Raw genomic sequence first — 20,884 nt, forward strand, 5'->3', positions numbered from 1 at the left:
TCTTTGGTAGTATCAAACAGCAGTTCTGTTTGTCCACTGACTATGGACTAGAACACACATACGCTGTGCATTTTTTGTATGTGTGTGTATGTATATACACACCCATATTAAAAGTGCATGCTTGTTAACTTTGCTACAACAGTAATCACCACACAGTCTATGCAACCAATGGGATTTAGTGATGGCAAATGTTATCTTAACTATATCTCTGGTAGAAAATTAGCTTTATTCGAGCAATATTGCAAATAGTGCTATCTTTTGGTCTAAGTTGACGATGGTGTTTATAAGTAACACAAGTAAGTTCAAAGCTAACCTCTCTGTATCAACACTTGAGAGTTTAGATTGCAGCTCTAACAATATTCAGTTGATCTAGCATAGACATTGGAGTGCTGTGAGAAATAACCCCACCTGGAAGTAAACACAAAGTTGGACCTTCTCTGAGTTGGGCTAGAAAATATCTATTCTTCTGTCTGTACTTAAGATTTGTTAAGTGGCTTTGAGTTAGGTCTAAATGATGGAGATGGGGTAATGAGTGGAAGTGTGCTCATGGTGAACATGTCAGCATCAGGGACTGGGCAGGTGGTTCTTGTAGATCCATTAATTTGAAATTGCCAGGGGTGACTTTGGGGCAGTGATATGTGCTAGTTCTGTCTGCTGAATTGCATTTTCCTGTGACCCGTTTCTTGCCAACCCAAGTCTATTTATGGATCACATGGTGAATGAGTGACTACTGTTTGGGCTACGTTTGTGGAGGCGAGGACCATAAATGAATGTGAATACAGAAGTGGCAAACATCCTGGAGCTGTTGAGGAGAATATTTGATGATGACTGCAGCTGTGGTGCAGGCTCCACTTACTGTTGAAATTTTTGCATTGGTAAGATAGGTCTGCAAAGAAGTTATAGTTAAGGGTTATGTTCGGCACGTTGACAACTGAGCAGGGAAGGAAAACAAGCTGCTGAGGTGGTTTCAGGACACCCTGGTAATAATCTTGCCTCTCCACTTATTTGGTCTGTGACCTTAATCGTGTCCCTCTACTATGCTTTTGATGTTCAGTCAGGTGTAGGGGTTTTTTATTTATTTACCTGTTGAGACTGTAAGTGCTTGCCAGACACTATCCATTTTTGTGTCTGTGTATCATATTTAGTGCTTTCAGTCCAGATTCCAATCATTCCCTCAAGGTATTACTGAGCTGGAAATGATCTAGTAGCAGTTATGTTCTATAAAGGAGCTGGATGTGACCATCTAGGGAAAGTATCTCCTCCCCTTTGGGGGACATGTCTTTAGAGAGTCTGTTAATGGTTTACATGTTTCTGTAATGTCTGGTAACAAGCCCTCTAAAGCAGAGGGAAATCTGAAGGCTGTGGGATGATCTTACTAATGCATGGAAGAAGGGAGCGTAGAAAACAATGAGGAACTGGGCAAGGCTGGACACCTTTACCTTCCAGAACTGGTGCAAGGCTGGTGGCTGTGGCTCGTTCAAAGCATCTCTAAGCAGTAGCAGTTTGTAAAGCTCTGCATGTTGCTCAGCATCTCCTTGCAGATGTGCTGCCTTTCTTCAGTGTCTTTGGAGCTGCAGCACGCAATTATGCTGTCGCAGCCTGAACTCGCTGGTCAAATATTATTGTCTATCTTGAATTACTGCCTCTTGAATAATGCTAAGAAATTATGGTGTAGTTGCAGGTGTGTCCCATCTGAGCCTAACGCATGCAGATGGAGCCACGTGCAGAAGGGTGTAAACCCAATGTTGTCCACATCAGAGAGGGAGGGCTGCAGATAGCTATACTTGTGCAAAAGTTCGTGCTGATCTCAGGCAATGGGATCAAAACACAGTTTTTCTTAATGCATATGATCTGAAGATGCTGCATTATGCTCTGTAGTGCAGGTTAAACCAGATTATGGAGTGGCTTCTTTTGGAGACTCAAGCTAAGAAGTGACTATGGGTTGGGTCTTGGCATGTCATAGGCTTTCCTGCTAGAGGAAGATGTGTGCAGGTACTTACTATGTCAAGTGCTTTGTTAAAGGAGCATCCTTGAGTTTCCAGGAGACCTTTAGCTGGATTAATGATCTGGCTTTTTAAATGATATTCTAGTCTTGATTTCAAAAGATCCAGTGACGACAGTTTAGCTTGTAGAACACATGAGGCAAGGGGAAAGAAAGGTGAGAATTTCTCTACTCTTGCTCTTGGCTGTCAGTTCCTGCAGGGTTTGGAGCTTAGCTGGGTCTGAAGCTGTACCTCTCCCAGGAGTGAGATGCCACCATGGGGTGGGCTGCTTGCCGCTGGCAGGGGTGCAGGGCTGCTGGCTCCTGCAGCATGGAAGGTGGCATGTGCCATGGGGCCTGTGCTGAGCAGGTAGGAAAAGCTACTTCTCTGAACAGAGGAAGCCAGGGAGTGAATCAAATGGATCAGAGTTGTAGTGCCAAACTTTTGGATGTTCTGAGGTTTGAATTTTGGGTTTTGTTCCAAATGTAGAGATGCATTTTTAAGAAGCAAGCCTGAGCTACCCAGTTTTTAAAGCTATGATGCATGCCTGAGTTAGCTCTGTCATTGATGCCCGTGTGGTGTGCATTTGAAAATGTGCAATGAAAAGGTGGCAAGGTATGGGCAGAAAATTTCTGGTGGCTGGGGGGACTGTAATGCCTCTTTTTAGAAATTAATTTGAAGAAGCTTTGGATGGTAACACATTTGATAAATGATTGCACTCTTTTAAATGCAATTATAAGCTGCATAGCCTCAGTTCAAGGCATCCTCAACCACCAGTTGCTTCTGGAAAGCAAGTAATATTTCATCTCATCAGCAGTGCAGACAGAGCTAGAGCTATATGACTGAGTCACGAAAAGGACCTGATAAAAATCTCTGTATTGCTTCCTCCCCAAATCCAAAAAAGCCAGAAAAATGTCTCTGAAAGATTCCTCAGCTAGCTGGTTGCTTGTGTGCTCCTTAAAATAAGATTCTTTCTGCCTCTTCCTCTGACAGATCTCTCACTTACATGCTGTTTGTACCTCCCTTGCTTTACTCTAAAATGCTTAATATTGGAAAACCAAATCTGTGTTTTCCTGTTTGAGAAAGCTCCTACAGCAGCTGTATTTAATAAAAGTGGTGAAGATGTAAACCTGAGCCCATAGAGCTTCCACAGCTGGATAAAAGCTTAGGGCCTGTCAATCTGTAAGTGTACTTTGTTTATGTGTTCTGAGCTTTTACTAGTTGTGTTGCACAAAGCAAAACAGACCCTGAGAACCCTGGATTTCTGTGGTTGGTGTGGAGGCTGCTGCTCAGACCAGCAGCTAGAGGTAGCAAGCATCCCTTGGAGGAAGATGTTTCACGTTCTGTCCAGCCCTGTGGGATGTGGTAAGGTGTTGCAGACCTGTATGGCTCTGAGTCGGAGGGTAGCGTGGGCTTCAGGCTGCAGCCCTGCTGATTCAGATCCCCTTGTGTTTAACTAGAGTAATTTCTTCAGGCCAGCTTGGGACTAAGAGTTCCAAAATAGAGGGAAAAGGGTCAGCTCCAGCTGATCCAGCATAGCCTTCCTCTTCCATGAAGAGCTGCGGGTTGTGCTGTTTCAGATGACTAACAGGCTCACATGGACTGATTGCAGAAGCTGAAGCTCACGTGAGCATCCAGTGAGGATGCTCCAGTTTTGTTTCTAGTTATTTATGTCTGCTGGTGCTTTGGAAACATCTTTGTGGGTCTCGGCTACTACAGAGTCTTATCAAGGAGACAGATTTAAGTCTAAAAATTCAAGTGCTCTGGAGACTGAAGTCAATCTCTAAGGGAAATGCAGTTTTCCTTAGCTTAAAATAACTTTATTTATAACGTCCTTTACTGGCCAAGGTCTCTTTCAAGGCTTTGCCTGGGTTGCAGTTTGACTTGTGCAGAGCAAAGCTCCTGTGAGGAAGGAGGGCCAGGAAACACAGGGAAGGCGGTTTGGGGCAGGCAGGGGAGGGGAAGGGAAGGGGGAAGTGCTGATAAGGGTGACGAACAGTTTCACCTTCAGGAGTGATGAACTGTGGGAGAGTTGGCTGCATTGAGGGTCTGGCACAGCTTCAACATGCGCACGTGGGGATGGATCAGCTGAGAGAAATGACTGCATTTATTCAATGAATTTACATGAGGTGCCTGCTTTGCCAGAAAGGGATGGGCTCCCTCCCCCTCCAAAACATCAGTGGCTCCGTGCAGGAATGGCAGGAGCGTAGCAGCAGGCTCAGCAGAGGGACAGGGCTGGGAATCTGTCAGCAGAGCCTTTCCTGTGAAGACTGCTGCATGAGGCACCCACATGCAGAGCGGGGTTCAACGCCCCCGGCTGTTCCTGGGCTCTGGCTCTTGCAAACCAAATTAATAAATGGTTACACATAGCTGGCTTGCTGCTGGCTGCTCTATAGGCTGCCTCTGCCTCTAGCCAAACTCTCTCTTCCCTTCTGCCCTAGACCCTGTTTCTAGAAGTCTGCCAGCAGCTTCTTGCACATCTGATTTGAGGTATCAGCTTCTGCTTTGTAGTTGTTCCCCTTAAAACCGGTGCCTATATGCAGGGTGTAGGGCAGGAAACATTTATTTGCAATAAATGTAATGGACAGAATAAGAGGAATAGGTCCGTACTGAAAGGCTGGAGCCACAAATGCTTACATAGCATGTGGTGAGAGAACTGGGGTTTGAGGTGGAGAGTCCCAAGGCACCATCACGCTCTCTTTGGCTCCACTTGTTTCTGTGTTCCGATTCCTGGCCCTGAAGGAAATGTCCTGCCACAAACCTATGGCACACAGAAGTCAAAGAGCTTGTTAAGAAAACATAACAAAGAGGTTAAATTACTTACCCCTTAATCCTGTTTGGTTGTTAAAAAGGTGACTTAAATAGACTGCCCAGTCCTGTGGTTGGGGTGCATGTATCCTAAAGGCCCCCCTTCTCCCAGGGCTGTTCTCAGCACAACCTATTGAACTGGGAACAACTGGTCCATATTGGGAACCAGTGGGGATCCGGCAGCTGATGCCCTGCTCCCTCGGCTTCCAGAGCCAAAGAGCATTTGAAGGAAAGTAATCTCCCTTAGTCCTTCTAAAAAAATTAAATAATGGGCATGAACAATGAACATTTAATCTTAATGGGATTTCTTTAAATAAGGATTGGATTTTTCACTTTATGCCTGGTTATAGCTGTTGCCTTGCTGCGTGGTCCAGGGTCCTGCAGGTTGTGAGCTGAGCTGAAGGTCCATGGGGTTTGGGCTCCATGTGAATGTGCATATTCTACCCACAATAGCTGCGTTACGTGGGAGATGCTGGGGGGTTAGGTACTGTGATGAACACCAGCTTGGCAGAGAAATGCTGGCCAGCCCATGGTACAGCAGGGATGCTTCAGCCTTAAACTTTCATTCCTGAGAGCTGCTGGAGTGACAGAGCCTGTCTCCAGCAGCATGCCACAGTCCCCCACCCTGGAGCAATGCTCCTGCTCTAGGGGCCTCATGGGACACACACAGGGCTGCTTGTGCAAAGTCTGTGCTATGAAAAGAATTCCCTGGCTGCTCTGAGTTAATTCTTTTTTTAGCTAGGAAGTTGCATCTGAGTAGTGTGTGTGGGGGGGAAATCATCCCATTGTGTTTTTAATGTGTGATGGTGAATTCATGACAGCTTTACCTGTCAGCAAGAGTGAATGCAGGACAGTTATCAGTACAGGTTATTCTGTGAATACTCACATTAACTGATAGTTAGCTGTCATAAATATGTATTGTTTGGGGCCTGAGTTTGTCTGGTTTTGTATTGCTTTGTTAGACTGGATTTGCTAAAGGACAGAGTTCTTTGATTGAATTTCTGCTCCTTACGTAGGTACTTGCAAACTGTGATCAGATTGTCCTATTAACCTTCTCCCTTCGTTAAGGAGAACAGATGGTCCTTCTGGAGCCTTTCTCTAAGCTGGGCTTTTGGTCTCTTAATCATCCTCTTGGTTCGTTGCACAGGATCCAGTTTTTCAATATCCTTCTTGAATTGCAAGCATTAAAACAATGTAACTTTGACAGTATTAATGTCATATGTCGTGCACTGATTTTTTTTTTTATTATTTTTTGAGTATTCCCCATCCAAAGCCTTTCTGAGCTCTCTTGACCACAGGACCATTCAAACACAGTGTGCTCAGCTGCTATTTTTTCATGTTGACCAGAAAGTTCCTGCCAAAATCAATGGTTTCACAGGATGCTGTTCCCATCACTTGTGTTGCTGTGTGGGTGTGTGGCAGTACTGAAGTCTATACTGTGTTCTTGGGTGCAGCTTATTTAGCCATGCAGATCTGTTGGTCTCTTCTCAGTTATTTAGCAGTCCCACACTTTGTCATGTTCAGGCTTGAGAAGTAATGATTCTAGGCTCTCTTCTACTCTTTAACATGTATATTTGCACCACAGGGCTGAAGGCCAGCCTCTGCCAAGTCCTCAGTAGGAACATACATGTACCACTGCATGAGATGATTTTTCCACCATTAATAAGTGTTATATTATTTTGTCATCTTAATCAAATCATCATGTAGCATGGAGCTAAATTCTGTATAAAAAATCCAACAATGTCATTTTAATGGGTAAAATCATGTTAAGTAAAAGTTTGTTATTTTATACTTTAAAAAATAATCAATAATACTAGATATTGCCTGTGCTGGAGATTTTCCAGGTTATACAGATTAATTTTATCACGGTCTTAATTTGCTGGAGTTCATTGTTAGGAAATTCTATTTACTTCTTAAAATACTTGACACATCATCAGGTTTTGTTCCAGCCACTGCAACTTTCATGCACTGAAGATATGTTTAAAATTGATATCAGATACAGAGCGTTTCAGGTTGTTCTTTTAGAACTGTGGTGCAAGTCATCCAAACCTGCTGAATTTAGGTTCTGCTTAATTAGCTGCACTTTAAGGTTCTGCTTAGTTGGTAGTAGAATAAGGAGTGCGGAACTGATGTAACATACACTACCTAACTACTGTCCCCATGCACTGAAAAGGGTTAAAAATATTGTGTAATTTTTGACCCCTACCATGTGGAACTGATTGAAATAGCATTGGAGTAATCGTTAATTGCCTCAAACCCCATCTATATGGTTCTTAATTTTGCTACCTACATTCATCCTATGCCTGCCTTTATTTATAAACTTACAGTTCCTAGCTTTTGGCTCCTTGTCATCACCTTTCCCTTTCTCCAGGGTGATATGTGTTTAATCCTGTGCTTCTAAGTGGCTTAGCGTTGGACACAGCACTTTTGAATTAGTACGTTGTCATCTGGATGGTGGTGTTAGTTTGGAGGGCATTTCAGTAACAGCCATGTGGGACCTCCAGTTTTTTCCATTCTGAAATCCACTGCAATAGGTCAGGTCTTATTATCCATTCTTGATGATGGTTAAAGAACAAGAGTAAAATCTCAACTTTATCTTCTTCTGAGCTATCATTGACTCAAGGATGGGAAATACTGAGGGTTGTTCCATTTCTTCTGTATTTACTGTTCCCAGCCAGGTTAAAACCACCGGTTTCTCAGTGTTCCTGTTGTGTGACTGCCTGCCAGGATGCAGCACTGTTGAGTAGTGGAGTTTTCAGAAATGAGCAATCCTGGCTCTTCTGATGTGTTGTAGTCCTACTTCTGCTGTATAGACAAATAAAACAAATTAGTCTAATAGGAGACATGCAGAGAGGAAACAAATCATGAGGTTTATTTGCTGTTGGTTTTTTCTCTCTTGGGTATTAATGTTTTGCTGTTGGTTTCTCACTTGTGTGGCCAAACCCAGAAGAAAAGATCTTTCTTTTCCAAAGACATACATCCTACTTTTAACACTTGGTGGAACATTATCGCACCAAATCAGTATCTTCTGTGCCCTACTGGGTTCCCTGGTTGACACTTGTGAGCTGAGAAAGGTACTTTTGAAGAAGAGCAAGGAGTTCTCTTCCAGTGAATTGCTCAGACATGGCTGTATGTGGTGAAACACTGCTATTAGTCCTGTGAGATACTTGTCAGCCAACTTCAGAAGCCCTGAAATTTGCATCTTGTCTTGGATCTGGGAGGAAAGCAGGCCATCCTGTTGTTCTCTTGCCTCCTTGAAGAACACTTTCCATCCAAGGTTCAAAACCTGTCAGCATTAGAGGACTTCTGGGGATCCAAATCCCTCCTGAATGCATGCATTATGAATACATAATTCATAGTTTATAGCTAAACCCAGAATTTTTAACACTTTCCTGTGGACAGAATAGCGTATTCTTCCCAAAATGCGTAGCTCGATCTCACATGCATGCATAAGTTAATGTGGTGCATGGTGCAAAAATCCACAGCATCTACCGAGTGCACAGACTTTGGGGGCAGAGGAGCAAATGTGAAGCAACTTGGGCACACTGGGCTTTCTCTCACTGCAAGCTGAACCAATTCAAGTTGTCTTGTATTGGGCTTGAGCTTAGGGTTTGCTCAGCTTGGTTTAAAGAGGGTTTCTTGATTATCTTGCTGCCTTGTGCCTTATTTGCCTTATTTGTCTCAGTCTTGTTCTTTGAGAAGAGAAGAAATTCTTTGATGGTCTGTGTGGCACTCGGTTAATGGGATTTTTATAACTAAAATCTGCTGATTTGTAGAAACAAATAGAGAAAATATTTTAAAAAGGTTTCCTTTGAGAAAAAAGTGTCTAAGTGTTATGAATGACCTTGATATCAAAACAACAGATACATCACACAGTTAAGTCAGCCTTTCTGAAATCTCATCCATACTCTGCATTTGAAGACGTTCTTTTCAGGATTATCTCCTCCACCCTCGGCTTCTCCCCTTCATAATTGAAAGTTTATACAGCAGCCATGTGATTTCAATATGGGCAGTTGGCAAATGACATCTTTAATTTTCTCACTATGCCACGGGAATGAAGATGTGTGCTGTTACAGCAGACATCTGTGCAAAATACTCTTCATGTGGGACAGTGTGTTGTCAGATGAAACAAGTATTCAAAGTTGCATGGGGTTTTTTTCCCCTATCATTTTGACCCTCCCACCTTAATTGGGTAGAACTGAGATTAGCTCAGTAATTAGACCTATCTGCTTTTAAGCTGCTTGATGTTGGAGAAGGCTGGCTGTAAGTCTGAATGTCCCAGGCTTGGAAGTTTAAGCACTTGCATGCGACAACTGGCAGGTCTCCGTGGGGTGGTTAGTTCTGTATTATTGCTATGTATGCTTTCAACCTGCACTCTGCTGTAATGTAGCTGTTAATCAGTAAACGTATATGGAGTGAAATATGGCCCTTGTCAGTGCTGCTACTAAGGTGCACTCCAGTCAGAACCCTTGAGAGTAACTGCAGGTGTTGCCAAGCACATGCTGTACCTGCGAAAGGGAAGATGTCCTCTGGAAAACACAATCTCAGATTATGGGTGGTTAGAAACTTAGGATGCTTTAAATGGGAGTCACCAACAGCGTTTTTCTCTCCTTTTGCTTTTTACTGGTTTTTTTGTGTGCTGTAAAGTCTGCTTCATCTGAAAGTGCCCTAAACCTCCAAAGCAGTAGCAGAGGCTAGCTACAACTATTCTGTCTCCTAGCCTTGGATGGAGGTGCTGAGTCTCTATTAATGGCAGCAGTATGGCAGGATCTCTTCTTTCCCTGAGTAGTGGCATGCACAGTAGTATGCTATTGGAATCTTTTCTTGTGCCAGAGACATAGCTACAAGCTTTAAACTTCATGTAGGAAACCCAAGACTTCAAAGATTCCTTGGAGGTCTCATTTGTTACTGAGGATGCTGCCTCTGGCGTATGATGACTTCTGAGAGATGGCTACAGTCTGCTTTGGAGGCAGTGCCCTGTGTCCATGGGCAAGTCTGACGCTTTGTTAGCAGCGGGGTGTGAATTCATTGCAGAGTAGATGTTATCTGAGTTGTCTCAGAAATTACATATGGTAAACTAACTTGACTCAAGATCGCCTTCAAGAACTGTATTTTGCCACGCTTCATGCTTTGTTTGAGATCAGGCTTTGAGGGCGTTCCCTGATGGAGCCGAGCCCGGCCCTTGTGAGCAGGGTGGAGGCCGGGGATGGTACAGGACATGCCCTGGGGTACAGTCAGTCCCAGCTGGCACGGGCGGCTGCCTGCCTTCAGCAGGGAGCAGGAACGTTGGATCCTGGGGCTCTGTGTGCTTGGTCTCACAAAGCCACCCAGCAGCAAGGTTCAGAGGACTCTGTCACCGGAGCAGCTATGGAGTCCAAGGATGTGTGCTCTGTCGGCAGGGCAGCTGACTTTGGGGGCAATGCAGGTTTGTAATCCCCTGGATAGAGTGGGTGTCTCTGAGCCATCACCAGGGCTCTTCCTGCAAGCTGGCTGTGGCCAGGGAACTTCACTGCTGTGCCCCCCATCTCTGATGTGCTTCTAAATCATTGCTACTACAGGGTGATGCTGGAGCAGGGGTCCTGCTCAGAGATTGTTCTGGGAAGTGGCTTGGAAAGGAAATACAGGCGCACCCCTGAGCTCCCACAGAGGGATGTGGGCTTCCCTGTGGGAGCTGTTGTGGTGGTGGCTGCATCTGTCCCAGGGCAGCTGCACTTGTCAGGGGACATGTGGATGGGGTTAATAAACATTAAATTGTCTGAGTTGTTAAATGGAAATCACCTGTTTAGGGACCCCTGAAAAGTGGAAAATGATCAGCGAATATGAGACTACTAGAGGCAGGTAGCTTATATTTATGGTGTGTACCTAGGTACCTTTCCCTGGCTTTCTGCTAATAACCTGTAGGGGATGGGATACTGCTCTATGCAGCCCATCTTTATGTTGAGAATGGAGAAATCTAAAACTCTGCAATTGTGACAGTTCACCCTTTCTGTTAAACTTCATGTTCCTCACATGGTAACAATTAAATGAAATACCATGATGCCAGCTCTGTATCTTTAAGTACACCAACATCTCAGTTCCTTCTTAGCGCCTCTCCTCTTTTGTTCAGAAAGACGGTTCTTGGCATAAAAGATAAAATGTATTTGTTCTCATTGTTAATAAACATCCAGTTATGTTCAATGACAGGACAATGAATCAGTGCAGCAACATGCTGAGTATGCTGAGGCCACTTCTCAGATACGTGATGCTGCAGTTCACTGTGGACGAAGCACGAGTTCCTCGTGGGTGTATTGTGTTCTGCTGTCCAGCTCAGTGAAAATTAATTACAGAAGAGGATAAAGGAAACTCTTTTGCAAGCTATACGTGCTGTACGCAGGGATGAATGGAAAAATGATCTTGAAAATACCTGAGTCCTCATTTTGGAAAAGGTGGAAAAATGATGTTGGCTAATTCATCCCTGGTGGGATTCCGCTGCTACAGTTAATCACAAGGCAGATTTGTCCTTTAACGTGATATTTCTGTAACAGCACAAACTTGCTTATTTGGTGGATAGAAAAGGTTTTATGGCTTAGCTATTAAAGAGGTGAGAACCACCTTGGCTGCGCTATGAAAGAGATGTGCTAATGTGATTTCAGTGTGAAATGGTCCCAGACATTATGCTCCATGAAAATATTTTAATGTTTTGAAGAAGTTTCTAACTTTAAGATTTGAGAGGAAAAGCTGACATTTTTTCACCTAGGTTCCCCTTACTTTCTTTTTTTTGCTTTTCACTTGAACGAGACTTCAGAATAAATTAAATTGTTTTGCCTTAATTGACAAAGGGGCAAATCTCTCTTCCATTTTTAACAGATGTTCTAATGTTGTTTGGAGTCACTACATTAATTTATTTTTGTCTCTGGGCTAAGAATATTCTCCTTCCCTCATTGCTGTAGGTGAACATAGGTCCTGGAGTCTGTCTCTGTTTTTCAGCTTTTTCCCTTTGGGTAGACTTTAGCATCAATAGGGCTTTCTTCTGCTGTGCTACTTTGATCCACACAAAGGTAGTGATATCCAGGGCTCACTTAGAAACTGGAGCTTCTCTCTTCACAGAGAATCCAAAGAATTACTTGTAATAGGGAAATAGATGCAGAGTTTCATGTTTTGATTTCTCTTTAGCTGTGCAAATTGTTATCCTAGCCAAACTGAAGTTAATATAATTTGTCCTTAAAAATAATTACTTTAATTATTTTTTGCTATGCTGCACTCTGATGGCATATGTGGCCAGTGGGACTTATTTAAAATATGTATGCTCTTAATAGCAACTCAAAAAGAAAGCTATCCCAGCTGGAAAAATTAATCTAATCTAAAAAAATTAATTATTTTTTCCATCTGACCTTGTCTCTATTTAGTTTTCTCTGATTTTGATGTTGAAATTTACAGATTAATAATTGTAGCTACTTGAGCAAAGTCAGGGCAGAGAACAACCACCAACTGCAAACAAATCCCTCTTCTGCTTTGCATTTCCCTCGGTCAGAGTGCAGTGTCTACAGCACTGTTCTAACTGTACACACAATTTCTCACTTTCCTAATAACTCGGGGAAAACTAATCACTTTTCCAGGGCTGTTTGCTGTCAAAGGAGGGTTTTCAGTTATCTGGCATAGCTGAGGTCTGCAAGGTATGTTTGCACCTCATCATCGTGATGTCAGGCCCCAGTTTATTTTATCAGAGCTGTCTCTGGTGGCGGGGGCAGCCCTGCCCAAGCAGCGCAGAGGTCTGGTTAGGGGTACGCAGGTTTTTCAGCTGGTTATGCAGTCTGTGCTAAGTCTTGCTCAGTCCTTGCTAGCCTGCTATCCGCCCTTAGCTCAGTGCTTTAAAGCTAGCTTGTCTCACTCCGGTACATCAGTCGGGCTTTCAGCGCTGTCTGAGCACACATCTGTGCTGTGGCTGTGTGATGCAGCATGCTGCCGTGATACCAGTGGCACCAAGCCTGCATCATCCTCGGAGGTGTGCGCTTTGTTGTCACTGAGCTTTCAACTCATCCCTCCCCAGGTTAAGGTTGGCAAATACTCTTGTATCTGCTCGATTCAGGAGCACTTACTATAAGATGGTCCGGTTCGCATGAGCAGGAGCCCCCGTTGCCGGTGCTGGCATACAGTGGCTGAGCTGTGCTTAGAGTACTGCACAGCTTGTCTGGAGATGTCGCAGTTACTGAGGCTGTCAGAGCTATAAAGGGTCAAGTTCATCAGATGCTGCTTGCATGTGACTGTAGTTGTGACTTCTTGAAGGTGCTGTGGCAGACAGACCTTGCAGGGTGCAGCATCTTTCCTGAGTACATGCTGTTCTTTGGAAGCTGGAGCTGAAACTGGCTTTGCCTTTAGAGCTTTGTAGTGGAGCAGCCTGCCACGGTGTAACTACCTGAATTTTGGACTTGGAAAGGCTCTTAATCATCTCATAAATCTCAGTGCTTTAACTGTTAGAAGACTCAGGATTCAGTTTGGAGCTGAAACCAAGTGTTCTTAGAGATCTAAATCTGTTGGAGAAAGGTGGATTCTTGAGCTAAAGGGTGATAGAGAAGAGACATCTGCCCTCACTACTGCTGACAGAAATTGGAGATCTGTTCCCTATGCTAAGATGGTTTTATTTTGTGTCTGTAGGTTTAAGGATGCTTTTAGCCCAGAGTACTGCTCCCCAGATGAAAAGCATGATTAATTATTGCCTTATTAGATACATGGACCTGCTGTACAGAGCCTCCCTCCCCTGCTCCCAAAGTTGTTTCTAAAGCTGAAACCTTTAAATATAGGGGCTTTCTGGCTACTTAAGGCATTCTTTGAATTATTTTTTTTTTTTTTTTTTAGAATTAAAGACCAGCTGATTTGCTTGTACAATTCGCAGCCCAGCTGTCTGTTCAAGGCTAGTGGAATTTGAGAGCTTAGTGCTCTATCCAAGCAGGAGTGAAACCTTCTCTGAATACAGGGAGTTCTCCCGAGTCTTTCATGCCTCACTTCATCTCTCCCTGGATTTCCATGACTCTGAAATGACTGATAAATTGTGGAGCTGTGAAGGTGTAGGTGCAAATAACTGCAGTGCTCTTTGAGAACATCTCCTGTGAAGTGGTAGTGAAAAGCTGCTATGGCTATTGCTCCTTTGTGCTTTGTGTGCACCGGCTACAATTACAGCTACACCACAGATAACTGCAGTGCTTCTGTAATTAGCTGATGATATGGTGAGTGCTGGTGAAATAAACTTTCCTTGGGAATACACCAGCTACTTACCCAAACATATATTGCCTTTTTAAAAAGACATCATAAAAGGGGCTTCCTCAGTCACAACTAGCACTATTTTACGTGTTCTGTACATGAAAGGATTTCCATTTTCGAATCTAGTGATATAGCCAACCAACCACCTCACTAATAGAGCAGAAGGGAGTTTAAAGCAATGAATTTAAAATATCCTTTAAAATTATTTTTGTCTGATAAGTCATTCCAGGAGCTGGATTTTGCCATATGTCCATGTTCGTGTTCCTACCATCAGCCTATTGGATCTCACATAATGTGCTTTTGCATGACATCATATCCCGTCACAACATATGACCCTTCTCTCTATCCAGTCCCATCATTGACTTCAATGTTGCATATTCTTCATACAAGCTCAATGGCTCAGCATGGAGGAAGTCTTGGAGATGAGGACAAAGCCTGAACAGAAGGATGTCCCCTCTCCTCAGCCACTGCTAGCCAAACCGTTAGAGGAGATAGAACCATTTTTCTTTGCCCCTCTATTTGCTCTGTTTGCCCACATTATTTCAGCGCAGCTGATTCCAGTGCTGAGCACTCAGACCTGTCCTGCCTGCACCCTGCCTCATGCTGTTGGCTGTGCAGGGTTTTGGGGTTGTGAAAATGACTGAGCTTTGACGCTGGAGGGAGGCATGGGTGATGGCATGGGGACTGTGCAGCGCTTGTGAAAGGCTGATGATTCAGGAGGACAGAAAGGTAATGCCAGCCCTGAATATCACAGGGCTGTGCTCCCCAGGGCCTGGGAGGATTCCCCATAGTCCTGCGCTGCCCACCTTGTTCATCTGAAATGGGCCTTGGGCACAGGCAGCAGGAGCTCTGCCTGCCCCGTGGCTGGGATTGAGGGCAGAAGTGAGTTTAGGTGTGAGATTTAGGTGGGAACTCCCAGAAGTGCTCACAGACGGGGCAGTTAGTGTGGCTAACAGCATCTGAAAAATCCTTGGAATCCGCTTTGATCTGCTTCAAAGGGTGTTTCTTATTGAAGAGCTGAACATGTGAAACATCGCTGTTCTGGTCAGAGGTCCCTTATAGTATGCAGTCAGGAGAGAACACTACACATGGGGATTGAATCCCACCTCTGTCAGGAGCTGCTCTGTTCTCAGTTCTGTATTACACCTGCCCTGTTTCTGTACCTTCTGCAAGCCCCAGTGGAGGCAGGGACTGCTGGGTGCAGAGGTGCTTGTGCTGGCAGGCTGGTAAGACACTTGAGTAAACACTTGCTCCTTTGTATGGTCCAGGAAAATCTCTAATTCAAATGCTGGTGGCTGCAGAAAAGATGCTAATGAAGCGAACCTAGCAGCCTCATTTACCCATATGAAACCATTACCAGTGGATAATTCATTCTCCTGGAAAATACAATAATGATAATGTAATATACCAAACACAATACTAGCCTCTAATAAGTCTGACAGGCAGATTGCAGTGTCTATTTAGACTGTATTAGCTAGCCAGCAATTTCATATGCTTTTATGTGCAGACCCTTTTGTTGCTGAACTCCTGCTCTTTGTTGGTTGAGCTAAACTAATTAAAGAAAAATGTACTATAACGGAGAAGTCAAAAAAAAATATAAACCTAAACCCAGCCCTTTAAAACAAAATAAACATCTCAAGTGAACAGCTTTCTGTTGTTTTTGCAGAAATGAAAGTCACTTTTCTTTTTCTTCAGGAATGGACAGGGCAATTAAGGGCTTAATAATTTTGTTCAAGATCTTGAATTCATAAATGTGGACTTTTACTGCAGACTACAAGCAGTCAAAAAGACTTGTATTACCTGGCTATTTTGCTCTTACAACATGAGGTGACAGTTCTGTGGAGACAAATGGCGCTAACAATTTAGTACATGATAGATGGACTGTAGCCTCTGAGCACCAGCACTTCTGATATGTCTTTAAAGCTCACGTGGCTGAGGGCTGCCTCAATAGACTTTTTCAGAGCATGTAACCTATGGAGGACTCTCCTGCTTCTCCTTTGATGTACGTGCAAAACCCCCTTTGCTTGGGCTGATGCAAGCTGCCAGGCAGAGGAAAGCTGTGTCCTTGATGGCCGTGGTGGAAATATCTCCTTTTTCAGGTGCTGGAGTGCTGCTCAGCATCTGCTTTGCTCCGGGCCAGCAAACATGTAAGGGGCTTTTGCGAAGAGTGTGTTGCCAGCAGAAGTAGCACTAGTTGCTGGAGAGGTGTATTTACAGGCTGCCAGTCGGTTTGATGGCCTTACAACTACGGGAGATAGCAGTAAGCTGCAGCCCCTGAGGAGTCCTCTCCTCAGGACCAGATACAGGCAAGGAACATGACTGGGGGTGGGGTCTGTGCACTGAATTGTTCAGCAGAAGCACCATCCTGAGCAACCTATTTGTGAAAGATTGTGATGGTCTCACAGATGCACCCGCATACCTAGAGGAGTCCTTTCTGTATCCTGTGCCATCCCCATGGGTTGGAAGAGAACCCAAAAACCCTAGTCTCATATATTGATATGAAGATTGCTTGTTTCTTTTTTTGATATCTTGATCTGAGGAGTGGTTTATCTTTCTGAAGCAGTCAACTTGGGCTTTGGTCTCTCCAGATTGCAAACAGTGCATGTAGCTGGGACTGTCCTGGTGCCTTCATTGTTCATCTGTGTTAAACCATCACAGAGCGACTTGGGCTTCCTCTTTGTTTGAATTTCATTCAAGTAGCCTGTTTGATCATCTCGATGGTGAAAATCGGTCCAGAGTGGGAAAATTTTGTGCATGTAACGTAGAGTAAATAACTGGTCACTATCTTAAGCAGTGCTTGAAGTTGGAATCTGGAAGCTGCACCATTTGGCCTGTTCACTCTACAACCTGAGTTTGAAAGATGTATGCCTGTTTGACGTTCGAAGAAATATTGGCACAACGTGCTGTGGAACGCTGGCCCACTTCAATTACTGATGGAAAGATAAAACACATTTTGATCTTGGCTGGCTTCCTTGCTTGCTAATGCTAATAACATCCCGAGCTCAGCATTTCAGGGGTCATCTTGAAAGAAGCAGAGACCTGAACCCCCCTGGTCCTGCCTTCCTGCTGCTTTTGCCACTGCAGGGGAAACATTGCTGGGTCAGAGACCAGAGTCTGCGCTTCAGCAAAGTGAGTGGCAGGTGACTGCAAGGGCTACTGCACAATGGGAGCTGTGATTCAGAGCAGGGTGGTGGTTCTCCTTCTGACTGGCAGGCTTCTCCATGCACATCTCTTATTTTGCACTTGCTCTAAGGTCAGTCTGAAAACCTGCAGGACTGTAGCTTTGACAACCACCTTTGTAGGATACAAGGCTGAGGAATACCTGGTCATGTGTGTGTTGTATACATCTTTCTCGTCCTCTAGGAAGTTTTGTAGTCTTTTCATCATTTTGTAACACACCAGGGAGCTTCTCTGTCTCTGCCAATTAATTTACTGTGGTTATTTCAATTTTTTTCACAACCTGCTTGACAAAAACTGTTTAAAGCTAGACTCTTCACATTGGGGGGGGGGGGGGGGGGGGGGGCGGAACATGAAGCTGGTCTGGATCACAAGTAACAGTAGGAGACATAATGCTTAGCCATAAAAACTGCATACGTGCCTATAAGCTGATGCATGAAAAATGCAAGTGCTTCCTCAGCTGCCTGCCACTATGAATGATAAAGATGATAGAAATAAATTTTAACTTGTTCATTAGTGTGAAAATCAAACAACTGCAAAGCCAGCTTTTACCATACCTTGCTCATAGAGAGTGGTTTTGCTACAGCTACCCAATGCCAGTTATTTATTTGCATGTAGTTGTCCCACATGAAAATGATGGTTTTATTCTGGTCCGATAGTGGGAACTTGTACTTATTTTGGCACCTGATGATGGAGACTTTGGTTTTGTCTGGACACCCAAGAAAGACAGAAGAGAAGGGGCAACATGTGGTGTCACCAGTGGGAAGTGTTTCTTCCTGCTGAAGTATGGTGACAATTCTGTAAACATTTCATTGTGAAATGAACACAAAGTGATGTCTAAGTGTTCAACTAGATGCGTCCAGTGTCTCACTGTTCTCCCTGAAAGAGGGATACTGAATAAAGAATTGCTTAGGAATTCAGTGTGTATGCCACTTCTAGCTGCTTTTTGGCAAAATGCACGAGCCTGCAGGTAGCAGAGAGCCGGGGGGAGAGCTGCTGCGCAGGCTTACCTCGGGGAGGCTGCTTCGTCTCTCCCTGCTCATACTGTCAGGCAGGCTTTGACTCATGGTTGTTAATTAACCCAAAATTGTTTTTCAGCCTCCACTGTGGAATTTTTCTTTCTCAGCACTTAGAATTTTGCATGGAGTTGGTTTATTTATCCCACATCCCCCCAGAGTGGAGAATTTAAATTCTGTAAGCACCAAATGTCTTTTTTCCCCTACGTACAGCCTTTTATTAGCCTGCTGCTGTAGATCGGTAATTAGCTACACAAGTCATGCTTGCAATCGTATTTTCTACCTGAAGAGGTTATGGTAGACACAGGATGGCAGCAATTCAGCCAGTTCCCATATACAAACATCCTATCACCGGCTCTGCTCCTTCTAATGCTCTGTCTCCTGATGACTTTCTCTAAGGGTGCTGCATAATTGCTCTGCTGGAAACATTTTCATTAATAATGGAATTTAACTTCTTAACGTGCTATTAACTAGATTTCCTTCTTTTAGGTTGACATTAGCTGTGGTGGTTTGTGAGCCTTTTCACGTGCATGCAAATGTAATCGCGTGCAGAACTTGGTCTTGTCGCTTGGGGGATGATTCCCAGGGCCTTCGGTGAACTTTGCCAGCTGATCGGAGATGAGGCACTTGGATCCTGCAAATCTGATTTCTGCAAAAAGGCTTCGCATTGTTGAACTTAAGCATTAAAAAAGGCTGCTCTGGGAAAGGGAGGATGTCTCCGTTTCCTCTAGCACTTTTAGCCCAGCTGATAAAATAACCTCAGTCATCTGGAAGTTCTGATGCTTCCAGCTAGTGGTAGTGATTTAAAGTTATATCATCTCTGTTGAGGATTTGCTACCATACCCAGATCAGCAAGCTCATCTCCCACCGAGAAAAAGCTAACTTGATAAAGCTTTCCTTTGCAGACCTGAGGAATGGTGAGGAAGACCTGTGAATCCAAGGAGACCTTGTTGTCCCTTCCTGGGAGAGCAGCAGTAGGGGCCTGTCCATGTCCCATTCCAACTGCTTGGCTCAGTTCAAGGGAGTCAGTGTTTCTTAGAGACCTGAAAGCCATGTCAGCTATGCTTACCATAAAAGGGATTTTGACAGGTTTTCAGTTCCTTGTATTTATTAAAATTTGTTTACCTTCTTCTGGTCGTAAATTAAGGCAGTGCTTTCAAGACTCTTTAATTTGGACGGTAACAAGGCTCATCATCTGGCAGTGATGAATAAAGGGTTTGACTGGAGCATATGTTAATGCCCAGAAAACAATGACACTTAAAATAATTGCCCCCAAAGTGCCCTATTTGGCAGTGGCTGAAGGAGATACACAGTAAATGGTGCAGAGCTGCTGCTGCTGGGCTTATGAGGGACAACAGCAGCTTCTGGCTAGTTCAAGGATTCTGCTGAGCTCTGGCAGTCGTGTGGGCAGTGACCTGCAATGAGGCTTTTGCAGCCAGGTTTTCAAAAGTAGCCACTGATTTGAGCTGTGTTTATTGCTGAGGTTTACTGCAAATCCCCCTGCAAAAGTCTGTGAATGCAAGGCACCTCCAGCACCAGACGCAGGGACTTGGGGCTCGGTGGGTTTGAAACCTGGGCTGGAATTTGATTATTTCAAAGGTTTCCAGGCTGAATGTAGTCAAGGTGCTGAGTGTCTGTAGCTGGGATATGGATCTCCTCTCTGTCTTTGCTACAAGATACCACCTCCCAAAAGGTGTCCCTGCATATTTATTTGCATGTGTGCTGTGTAGCTTGGATCATTTGGATGGAAGAAGAGCAAAGCAGCATTTGCACCAAGACACAGCTTTTGCAGTAGCCTGGTGTTTGTATCATAAGCAGAGCTATTTAAGCAGAACAAATTACACTTTCTTTGCAAGATTGTTCTTTTTCCTCACTTTTGCTTTTATGTTTTCTGCCTTAATGTGTAACCAAAACAAAAAACTTACTTGTTGCTTACAAGGGTTCTGGTAGTAGTAGCATGATGTCCCTGGAAAGGCACACATGTAGTAAAAGCTTGGGGGGCTGTATGTTTTCTGATTAGTAAAAAGACTAATTTCTTACCCGTGGGCACAAAAGTTGTGTTACCCATCAGCTTGTTAATCAGCTTAAAGAAAGCAGAAAAAGTTTGCTGGCAAGCGTGGTGCCGTTTTGAAATGAAACGAGGTTGAGGAGTGCACAGACAATTTATCATGTAGTAGGCAGCCTGTAAACTTCACCAGAAGGCTTGTACCTCTGAGTGCTGCTTTCGTTTTAGGCGATGGGGGGGAAAAACAACAATGCAAACTTGGAAGCACAGGTCAAGTCTGTAACCTCGTGTTTCCAGAAAGGGGTTAATGCAGAGGATGGAGCAGCACAAGTTAGAGTAGGAGGGGTCACCTTCTGCTTGGAGGGGCTGCAGCCGGGTTGGCCTTGCAGGCTTCCCGGCTAGTGCAGCTGGGGAAACACAGCTGGGCACCAGAGCTGCAGGGCTGGAAGCTGAGCAGGGTGAGGGAAAAGGGAGGGGGCTGCACTGGATGTGCCGGGGGTGGGTGGGTGGGGGGTGTCAGTGCTACACAGTGTCTCCATTGCGGCTGATTTTGCCATTGTATAATTGTGCATTTGCACTTTCAGTGTGGCTGAGGCATGTGTTGGGCTGGACATGGGCATGCAGCTCTGCAGTGCTGTTGGAGCAGCTCCAGCGCACCCGTG

The 20,884-nt window shown here is 44.3% G+C and overlaps 1 protein-coding gene across 2 annotated transcripts in view; it reads left to right on the top strand.

Moving 5' to 3' along the window:
• The window catches only part of FGF12 (fibroblast growth factor 12), a 229,301-nt gene that overhangs the window by 23,263 nt on the left and 185,154 nt on the right, over window positions 1-20,884 (top strand). The gene's annotated exons all lie outside the window — the stretch shown is intronic.

The sequence above is a fragment of the Falco naumanni genome, chromosome 13, assembly GCF_017639655.2.
Source record: "Falco naumanni isolate bFalNau1 chromosome 13, bFalNau1.pat, whole genome shotgun sequence".
Lineage (NCBI taxonomy): Eukaryota > Metazoa > Chordata > Aves > Falconiformes > Falconidae > Falco > Falco naumanni.